The sequence below is a fragment of the Pinus tabuliformis genome, chromosome 1_1, assembly GCF_031772625.1.
Source record: "Pinus tabuliformis cultivar Carrire ecotype Pingquan chromosome 1_1, CPIR1, whole genome shotgun sequence".
Classification (NCBI taxonomy): domain Eukaryota; kingdom Viridiplantae; phylum Streptophyta; class Pinopsida; order Pinales; family Pinaceae; genus Pinus; species Pinus tabuliformis.
Window position 1 is genome coordinate 216301499 of NC_142297.1, and position 11310 is coordinate 216312808.

An 11310-nucleotide genomic window follows, 5' to 3' on the forward strand; every position below is an offset into this window, starting at 1 on the left:
TATTATATAATATATTATTATATATATTACAGCATTATAGTATAATTATATATTATATTTCATTATATACAGGGGTTTTTGGAAATTAGTAGGTTCAATCTTGGTGGAACTAAGGGTCGAGCATGAACTGCATGTGATAGGTGGAGGGTAGAATGATGGTTGCATGTAACCTAGTGGAAGACATTTTTTCAGTTTTTTACAGCTTGCGGTCACCACTGTCAAATGCAAGGATTATTGCCTTTTTTTCTTGCAAGTAGGGAGAACGTAGTGGATAGGTGTCAATGTTTTTGTTGGGAAGGAGCTTCGGAAGGAGGAGTGTAGGGCTATAGAGGCTCTGTCAGGTAGTGGGAGGTATGGAAAAGGAGATCCTCATTCACTATGAGATGATAGAGGGAGAGGAGGGCACGATTTGGGCCTTAGGCTAAGATTTTATTCTAAGCTCAGTGGGGACCAGTCTAATGGAATTGGTGGGAATATCACAGGCTCCATATGGCCATTCTCTTGCTAGAGCATCAGAAGGCTAGAGGTCATGGAAATGGTAATGGCACTCGAGAATTTCATCTGGTTCACCCTAAATCAAGTCTTCTTTTAGCCGCGGAAAGAACCCAGGGTTAGTCTCCCATCATTTTCAAGCTTCTTGGGGGATTTTACATTGAATATGTAGAAATTTCACATGTAGAACAAACCGATATATGCAATGTCCTAAAGCATAATACTTGTTCTACTTCTACAAAACATTAAGCAGAAGCATAATCGAATTCATGAGCAACATCAAGTAGAAACATGCATAATTGATCAAGAGAAATAATCACACCTAACACAAGATATATCCAGGGGAAAGCACCAGCATAAAACCCCAACCATGTATTATCAATCAAGTGTAGATCCTCAACAACATACAAAAAGAATCAGCTCAATAGCTATCCTGCTCTCTCTGTAATCAGAATATCGTGGTGATCTTCAATCAGAAGATGAAAATCATGGACTACCTAGGCCTCATTATATAGGCTGAAAATTGGCCTAATCATACATGATGTCACCTCAGGCCACCTACGTAGTCATAGAAGAAAATAAATTTCTTCCTCATGCAAGGAATACTTACTAGAATATCCTAGCATCTGATAATACACTGTCCCTCATCTGATCTCAACTGGGTCTCTGACAGAACTGACATGCAATAGTTATCCATGAGTGAATCCTCAGTTATCTAAAATAATAGTTGTCACATGCATGCAAGCATTAACAACTTGCTAAAATAATCTAACTGGACTTGACTAGTTAGAACTAAGTCAACTGATTCTCTCATTATAGAACTCATACTTATTCCCTTAATCAGTGGAGGAAATGAAGGATAAATTCCTCAATCAGTGGGACAACTCATGTGCATGTTCACAAAGACTTCAAATTCGAATTTCCTTAACTAATTAACTCAACTAAATTAATTAATTAATATTTCCAGCTATTGTTAAGACCAAAATTAATTTTACTTCCTATAGATAGACTAGGGAATGCTATAAATAGGAAGGGACCTAGAAATGTTATTTTTAGAACTTTCTATTTTTAGCAGTTTCACCTCTCACCCAATGTGGCAAATGACCTCACTGGCCAAATTGCTATTTTTAGACATGTTATTCTTAGCAGGTCTATTTTTAGCATGTTCTAAATTTAACATTTCTTGTTGCACATTTTTCAACACTCCCTCTCAACAAGAACGGCTTTCTCTCAAACCTGATCCTGTAACTCTGGAATGTTCTACATGCCACACATCTAACCAGTCCACTTGCTCCAACAAAACTTGGAACAAAAACACTCCCAACTGACCACTCCGTTGGGTTAGGAACATACTCTGATGCTGAAGCTCTACCTGTTGCTGACAAGTGCTCCCTCTCTGACATCTGCGCTACTGCGACATCTCCATGCATCTCGCACCATTGCACACCTCTCTATGCCACTTAGCACTGTGCAAAACACTTGTGCCTCTCGCATTGTTGCAGCCTGCTAGCTATGTGTTGTCCTGGGATTCCCTGCACTGTCGCTCCATCCGCATCTGTCTCTACCCAATCAGTGAGTTCCTGCTACTCCACATCAAGGCTCCCATAGCAAGGTCTCATCCAAGAGGTTGGGTACCTCAAGGATCCTTCCCCTCCTCCTTGGGATGATCACTCCACATCGTCCCACCTCCTACCTGGAGGTATGGCTGCATGTGATCCCTCTGCCCACCTGGGTCGAAGTTTCCCCCTACTGGAGGTCTCTGCATGAGTAGATGTCTCTACTCGATCTCCACTTAGCTTCCCCTGTTGTGGCTGCTCCACAACCTCCTGAAGTTGTTGCACCAATCGTGGCTCCTCCACAATCGTCTGAGACTTCTTCTGGCTCTGCATGTTAAGAGGTAATATACCCTCCCTCTCAACCACCAAGTCTCCATCAGTTGCCTTGCTGCTCAAGGCTTTGCATGCATCTTGAACTTCAAGAGCATACAGGTTCTTGACCCGTGAACCAATCTACTTCACCTGTCTAGTGAAGATGTGTCTAAGGAAAACCTTTCCCTTACTGAAGACTACATCATAGCCTCTGTCTTTCAGCATCGCGATCAACACCAAGTTTCTCTTCAGTCCTGGTACATACTTGACATCGATCAAGGTAATTCGAGCTCCATGCTCCCTTTGAAAAATAACCATGCCTACACTTGAGACACTATACTTCTCATCATTACCCATCGCTATGAGTATCTGGAGATATTTCTCCTCCAAAGTATTGAACAAACTCTTGTCGTCGATCATGTGGAAAGAAGCTCCACTGTCAAGAAACCAACCACTTCCCACCATGGATGAAACCATGCATTCGAAGAGTGTGAAATCCAACTCAAATTGTGAAGCAAGTGCCTCACCTTCAGATCCTTCCACGGATCCCTTCTTGGATTTCCTCTGTGGACAATTTGCAGCATAATGGCCCACCTCATGACAACGAAAGCATCGCACTTTCGATTTGTCAACCTTCTTCCCATCATTGGAAGAACTGGATTCGGAAAGAGAAACCTTCTCCTTCCCCTTCTTCGCCTTACTCGCTAAGGCACAGCTCTCCCCATCATGCATGGATGAAGAATTGCCTCTGGTGCTCCATCTGTTCTCCTCCTGCATTAAATCCGACCATAGTCGTTCCCAATCTCGCAGTTTCTCCCTTCCATTCACCGAGTCCTGGTAGCTATGCCAGCTCTTAGGAAGGCCAAGGAATGCTAGACTCACCATATCCTCATCTGATGTCACGACCCCTACACTTGCAAGCTCATCCCTGCATGTGATGAGCTTGGTCAGATACATATAGATCGTCTTGTCCCTTTCACACTTGACCTTTTGAAGTTTGTCCTTCAGTGCCAGCTTCCTCTGATCATTGTTATTCTGATATAAATCTTTCAATGTTTTCCACATTGCATGCGGAGTCTCCTTCCCATGGAGGCTCGAGACAATGTGATCTCGCACTCCCTCCAAGAGAATTCTCCTAGCTCTAGCCACACACTTCCTCTATTCCACCTGCTCAGTCTTGTCAGTAGGCTTAGTAATTTCTTGATCAATGAAATCCTTAAGGCCATTATCTTCCAAAACTGCCTCCATGCAATCCTTCCAAGCTATATAGTTTGAGCTGCCATCAAGGGCATACTCAAGCCTCAAACCATAGAACGCCATCGATGAAATAGATGTGATAAGAACTTGAGATCTATATCCCGAATAATAAACTTTGAATTTCTCTTGCTAGTATATTGTTCTTGCTTGATCACCTGTGCTCTGATACCATGTAGAAATTTCACCTGTAGAACAAACCGATATATGCAATGTCCTAAAGCATAATACTTGTTCTACTTCTACAAAACATTAAGCAGAAGCATAATCGAAATCATGAGCAACATCAAGTAGAAACATGCATAACTGATCAAGAGAAATAATCACACATAACACAAGATATATCCAGGGAAAGCACCAGCATAAAACCCCAACCATGTATTATCAATCAAGTGTAGAACCTCAACAACATACAAAAAGAATCAGCTCAATAGCTATCCTGCTCTCTCTGTAATCAGAATATCCTGGTGATCTTCAATCAGAAGATGAAAATCATGGACTACCTAGGCCTCATTATATAGGCTGAAAATTGGCCTAATCATACCTGCTGTCAACTCAGGTCCACCTACGTAGTCATAGAAGAAAATAGATTTCTTCCTCATGCAAGGAATACTTACTAGAATATCCTAGCATCTAATAGTACAATGTCCCTCATCTGATCTCAACTGGGTCTCTGACAGAACTAACATGCAACAGTTATCCATGAGTGAATCCTCAGCTATCTAAAATAATAGTTTTCACATGCATGCAAGCATTAACAAACTATATTTTATTATTTTAACAACTTGCTAAAATAATCTAACTGGACTTGACTAGTTAGAACTAAGTCAATTGATTCTCTCATTATAGAACTCATACTTATTCCCTCAATCAATGGAGGAAATGAAGGATAAATTCCTCAATCAGTGGGACAACTCATGTGCATGCTCACAAAGACTTCAAATTCGAATTTCCTTAAATTATTAACTCAACTGAATTAATTAATTAATAATTCCAACTGTTGTTAAGACCAAAATTAATTTTACTTCCTATAGATAGACTAGGGACTGCTATAAATAGGAAGGGACCCAGAAATGTTATTTTTAGAACTTTTTATTTTTATTAGTTTCACCTCTCACCCAATGTAGCCAATGACCTCACTGGCCAAACTGCTATTTTTAGACATGCTATTTTTAGCAGGTCTATTTTTAGCACGTTCTAAATTTAACATTTTTTGTTGCACATTTTTCAATAGAATACACTTGCTCAAAGCATTGACCTTATTTATGTGGAATTTGAACCCTCTCTGGAAACTCACAATGATACCCTAGACCTTGGGGTTTCAAGGGGTTTTACAGATTCAGGTTCTATTTTATTCTCATAAGGTTTTATAACTCGTCTGTTTATACCAAGTTTAGATCCCTCCACGCTTTTCATTGGTCAACTCCCTCACTCGATAGGTATTCAAACCTCTAGAAATAGCTTCATAAATGATATCTTGGTTGCAGATGTTGGAGAAGGGATGATTTCATCATAAAGAATAGACCGAGCAAGAGGGACAAAAAATAAAAGGAAAACAGGGTAATTCATCTTCTTTGAGGGGGAAGGCGCCTAGCCAGAAGAGTTTTAGTGTCAATAAAGCGCTAGAGGATTTGAATTTGTAGCTAGTTCTGGGCGAGGAAGTAATGTTGTGGAATGCAACAAATATGGGGGAAAACCCTATTCAGAAGAGCTCGGGAAGGAAGTTCAACATAGACACAATTCGAGCTTGGGTTGACAAAGATCTAAACCCTTACCTCAAATTTCCCACCAAGATAAATATGTTGACCAAGGGGTGGATTCAACTAACTTTCCAAGAGCATGATGAAGTGGTATTGATCTCACAAAAGGTATGATACATTAATTCCACTCTAGTTTTGTTTAAATTTTTTTCTCCTATGTTCGATGCAAGTAGAGAATGCATGGATTTAGTTCCAATTTGGGTTCGTTTTCTAGGACTTCCTCCCTAATACTGGGACAAAATAACCTTCCAAGACTCTGACAACACCATGGGGTTTTATCTTGATCATGACTTCTTCTATGAGAAAAATGGGACATGACGATGACTAGAGTTCTTGTCAACATAGATCTTAGGAAGGGATTGTCTAAAAAAGATGAACATTGGTGTTATGGTAGTGTTGACGACATTGGATCCCACTAACATACAGGGGGGCTCCTCGACATGAAGTCCCAATTAGACTTCATATTCTTTGGTATAGGATCCCCATATGGAAATGTGGCATGACTGCCATATACAAAAATGTTTTCCTTGGTTGTAGTAGTTAGCATAAGAGAGCAATGCACATGTACTTTTGAATGAGCAAGTAAGTATGCCTTATGAAATTTTCAATTGCAATATGTATCAAGGTTCTTTCACTGAAAGGGAATAAAAGTGAGCCTTTAAGGGAAATGTAATAGTACTATTCTAATAAAGACACACACACACATACATATGAAAGAATCATTAACCAACTAGTGAAATAGTTGACATAGAAGTAATGATCATTAAAACAATTACAACACACATTCAATAAGGTGAGCACTAAATCCAATGAAATAGTTCAGTTTCTTTAGTACATAAGAATTTGAACATATACTGCAAACATCTAAAGAATAGTCTTAAAACATTCACAATACATATATGAAAGTGTTCTTGCTCAAAGAGCTTCGAATATTAAGCAAATGTTCCAGGATACATTGATACAATGAACACCACTAGCTCTAAATAGTGGAGCATTGAGCCACTACTCGCTCTCCAAAAGAATTATCTTCCTCTCTAATGCCTATTTAGAGAAGCCAAGGTGAAAAGTCCCTTCTTTTAGTAATGATGCTTCTTTTATCACAAGAGGAATGACCTTTCATATCCCGTGACTCTTGAACTTCTAATGTGACCTTTGGACTTCCATATGACTTTTAGACTTCTCCATGTGACTCTTTTGTCCATATATGACTCTTGGACTTCTACATATTTACATTTATAATATTTCTCAAAATTACATCATTATTTCCACATCATCATGTGAAGATAACATGATAATTCATTGACATTTATGCCTTGGACCCGCGGTGACTTGTACATAGAGCTCTTTGATAAGTGAAGACACAACCACTATGTCTTCAATACTCGTAATAAATCTTGCATTGTGATTTATTTCTACCCTCCAAAGGGTCTCAAGAAATTATGGAGTCTTCATGAGTCACTTTGATCATCGAAATCCATTATTCTTTCAACTGTCACAACTTGGTGCCTTTGTGCCTTTTGTCTTTAAAATTCTTCCTTCGGAAACCTTTCTTAAAAAATCTGCTCACACATCTTTTCCATGCTTTATTGAACACCTGTAGGTATAGATCACTCATGGAAAGAAAACATTAGCCCAAAAATCTCTTATTCATGCAAATTTTTTGTGGGTCAATAGTGGACAAAGGGAAGAGAAAGAGGCCTTCTAGGCATAGGGCGCACTTGCAAGAGATAAGAGGGGCTTCACTACTCAATGAGACTATGCCATGCACAATGCTAGAGGAGGAGGAGGCTTGATGGTGGGCACAAGGCTCACTTGCAAGAGATAAGGAAACATGATTATTCATTGGGAATGTGCCATTAATTGGGAAAGAGAGACATGGCAATGAGGAGGGCACATAGTGAATTTGCAAAGCACAAGGGAATCATCACCTCCCACTACAAGTGTGCAGTTCACTCAATGGGGAGATAGAGGCAAGGTTGACACTGTGAGGGAAGACAAGGAGGGTCTGCTGACTATAAGTGTGTGTGCCATGGAGAGGGAGGAAAGGGCTAGGTTGGAACAAGGTGTAGTTCTAGCTGACAAGGAGGGTATCCACTAGGCCTTAGGAGTGTGCGACGCACTCTTCCTATCCTAGAGGGTAGGCTTGAAAAGTCAGAAAATGTCTAAGTCTGAAAGGGTGAAACATGGAAAAACACAATGAGTTAGGGGTATAATCAAGTGCGACACAACTCAACTCGTAAGTAAAACCTATAAAATACCCAAGAATGAGAAATATACATCAAAATACCAGTTCACAAACACTCTCCAAGTACAACAAACAAAGTATGTGTAGTTGCGACCAAAAAGTGTCATTTTATAACTAGAAAGTGCACTGTGACTCAAAAATGTGTTATAGATACTCTTGATGATTCGATGACACTTAGGAAGGAACATGGAAACTTGAAACATGTGTAGAAACATAAAATGACACTTGATGACCAAAACTTCACATAATAGAAGGTAGGCTCCAAAATTTGAATATAGAAAAATTTTGGAGGGTGTTGTAGGAACGAGAACACTTGGCGATACACAAGGCGAACTTCAACGGGGTAGATTTCCATGAAGAGTTAGAACTTTAGGAAGTATTGATTCATTAGGGAGTTTTTGTTGGCTTTCCCACTTAACCCAGTTATAGATGTAGTACCCTCCAGTCCTTTCTTGGTTTAACACATCTATAAGACTTTCCATTTCACAATTGTTTCATATAGGAAAGGGTAATATAGTTGCAAGTTAAAGATATTCAAAGTCTTATTTTTTCATCTCTCGTATTTATTTGCTTCCATCTGGCCTTGAAAGTACTCCAACAGAGTCACTACACGAACACAAGCATTGCTTCACTACCAGCGAGCCTGGACAGTACCCCGACAAAGTTACTTGCTTCACCTCTCTGCGCAAGAAGCCTTTCTCTCCTTTCACCCTTTATTTATTCTATTGATAGAAATGTGCTTGTTCACTTATTATTTCATTGGGGTGGGAGAGGGATCTCGACTTATTGAGAGCAGAAGAAGTTGTTCCTGCAGAAATAGTTTTTTTTTTTTTATCGATAAAACTACTCTAAGAAATTATATTATTTACAAGGAGAAATTACAAACAGTGTAGCACGTTTTCAGTCCAGCTATGGCACTGAGACAATGTAGCCAACTGTGGCTTGCTTTGAGCTCTGAGTGCCAATATCCTCCTCCAGAAAAACCCGAGATTAATCAGAGACATAGCCCACGCAGGGGTTGAGATGCAAAAACAATACCCACGCTGGGGTAGAGACCCAAAACCATACCCACGCAGGGGCAGAAACTCAAAAACCACCACCCACGCAGGGGCGAAGACCCGGAAGACCTTGCCCACGCAGGGGCGACCCTGCACCTTAACAAGATTACGTAATAAACCAGCGCCTGCCCGCTCGACCCAAACAAAGAGACATTGACCAAAACAAACATGAGCAACCAACCAGACAGAGACCAAGCGACAGAGACCAAGAGACCAAACAACAAAATCTGACCTGAACGGCAAGCGAGTGATGCAGTTATGCGCCTGGCCCCAGGTCGTCCAGGTCGTCCAGGTCAGCCGGGTCCATCTCCACAATTGGATACCCGAAGCCAAAGGGAAAGTCCAGGTCCTCGTCCGCTGCCGCTTTGGAGGATGACGCCTCCTGCGCCATGTTCTGGAGAGGCTCCTTGCCTTTTGTTTCTTCCCCCTGAACCTTGTTTTGGTCCCTCTGGTTCTCTGAGGGCAATTCATGCTTATCTGCCCCTTCAAGGTCCATCGTTTCATCTCTGACAAAGAGGATGGTAACGTGGGCATTGAAATTGCCCAACTTGAATACTGCAGAGCCAAATGCTGGGCTCTCAGTCTGCCTTGGCGATTTCTCATGCGGATCCTCTGTGTCCAGGAATTGAGAAACTTGCAAATGGGGAATTCCTGCCCGACGAAGACTGCAACAGCAGCAACACTGATGCTGCCTTTCTGCCATTGCTGGGGAGCGAGAAGGTGCCCCACGTCCAGGTCCCCTTCGACATGGCTGCCTCTCTCTGGTTCTCGCCATGGGAGCAGAGAAGCTGTCCACACTACAAACCCAAAACCAAATCTCCAGAAGCGTCCAAGCACAGAGAATGTTCCCACTCTTCCGCAGAACCTGAACTTGCCCAGAATGTCTCTGCCACATTCCCACTTCATTCTTAAATTCCTCCTCCTTCCCTCGGCACCAGAGCGCCATGAATGCTCTACACTCTCCCCTGCAACCAGCATTAATGGTCATTAAGACTTCTTGGGCAGAGGCTTATGTTATTTAAGCTTCCGTCCCCTCCATCACGTGGCTCCCTTCGCGCGGCAAGTGGCGTCGGCCTCCCGGCGTGTGGCTCCATGCCCTCCACCTCATCACCCGCATCCGGGGTTCCTGCAGAAATAGTTATATACACCTCTGATATTGATTTGCTCGCTATAGATTTTCCCCTTTCCATTCTCTACTTGATTGGATTAGCATGAACAAAAAAAGTAATTTCAACACCAAGTTAAGGAATAGGGATTCTAATCTATATGTGGTTTTCATGGTTATACTCAAAAGTTTCCTCTTGAATGTATTGTATTTTCCATATGGACATTACTTGACTTTAGGCATTTCTCAAACAAATAAGTAGAACTAACAAATAGCCAAGGATTGTGGTTGTCACAATCCCAATTCATATTTCCACATAACCCTTCAATCCGTACATACACTCTCACACAAGGTATTATTGATGTACACTAACCAAAACAAAGGAAAAGGAAAAAGATATGACGAAAAAAATCAACATGAGACAAGGAAAGAAAATTGTACAAAGAAAGGAACGCAACTGAGTGTTGCTTTTGAAAATAGTGTTTAAGGTCTTGGCCTTTGATGGGAATATGATCAGTATTCCCATATAAATATTTCAATCTATAGGAATTGTGGCAAGGCTATTCGTTGATGTTATGAGGCCCAACCCACAAAGACTAAAACTTGGTGCGCTTTCCTTTCTCTTCATGAGCTTTGTCCACTTTAATACCAGTTCACCCACACAAAAAAAAAAATCCCCTATAGACTTCTTATCAAACCAACGCTTGATTTAGTTCTAGTGTATAGAAAACTTTTCTTTTTCTTTGAGCCTTTCTTCCTCAATCTTAAGAAGAGTATCTATCTAACTTTTAACAAGGAGACATGGTTTTCCTTGAGATTCCTAAGAAATATGCAAGGAAGGAAGATAGATGTTCAACAGAAGGATAACTTCTTTTCTATATACAAGGAATTATGGAGAGGTTTTCAAAGAGGGTTTGGGAGAAACATGGCTAGCCCATAGTGCATTCACAAAATATTTATGCCATTGTTTTTCCAGAGAAAACGATCTTGTTGATAATGCAGATCAGGTTCATGTTTGTGGACTCAGCCAAACCATTTCCCTGTGGGTAGTAGTTTGATGCATGCTTTAAAACAATACCATTTTCTAATGAAAACTCATAAAGATTTAACGAAGAAAATTAAGTTTCATTATCAAAGACAAGCGATGTAGGAATGTTGAACCTGGTTATGATGTTTTGTTTAAGAAACTGGATGACTTCTTGATCATTAACTTGCCTTAACGGAACTGCTTCGGTCCACTGAGTGAAATAATTAGTTGCAGTTAGAATGTATCGGTGTTTCTTTGATGAATGAGGAAATATTTCACTGATAACATCCAATACCATTGTTGAAATGGTTCCTCAGCTGCTAGTGGTAGCAATGGGGTTCGAGTGGACTTCTTATCACGACAAGCACATCTTTGGCACACTGGGCACTTTCGGGCATAAGCATGAGCATATTTAAATAATGTGGGAAAAAGTAACCATCCCTCATCACCTTATATGTAGTAGTATTTTCCACAAAGTTTATACGTCTTGGTCCATCATGC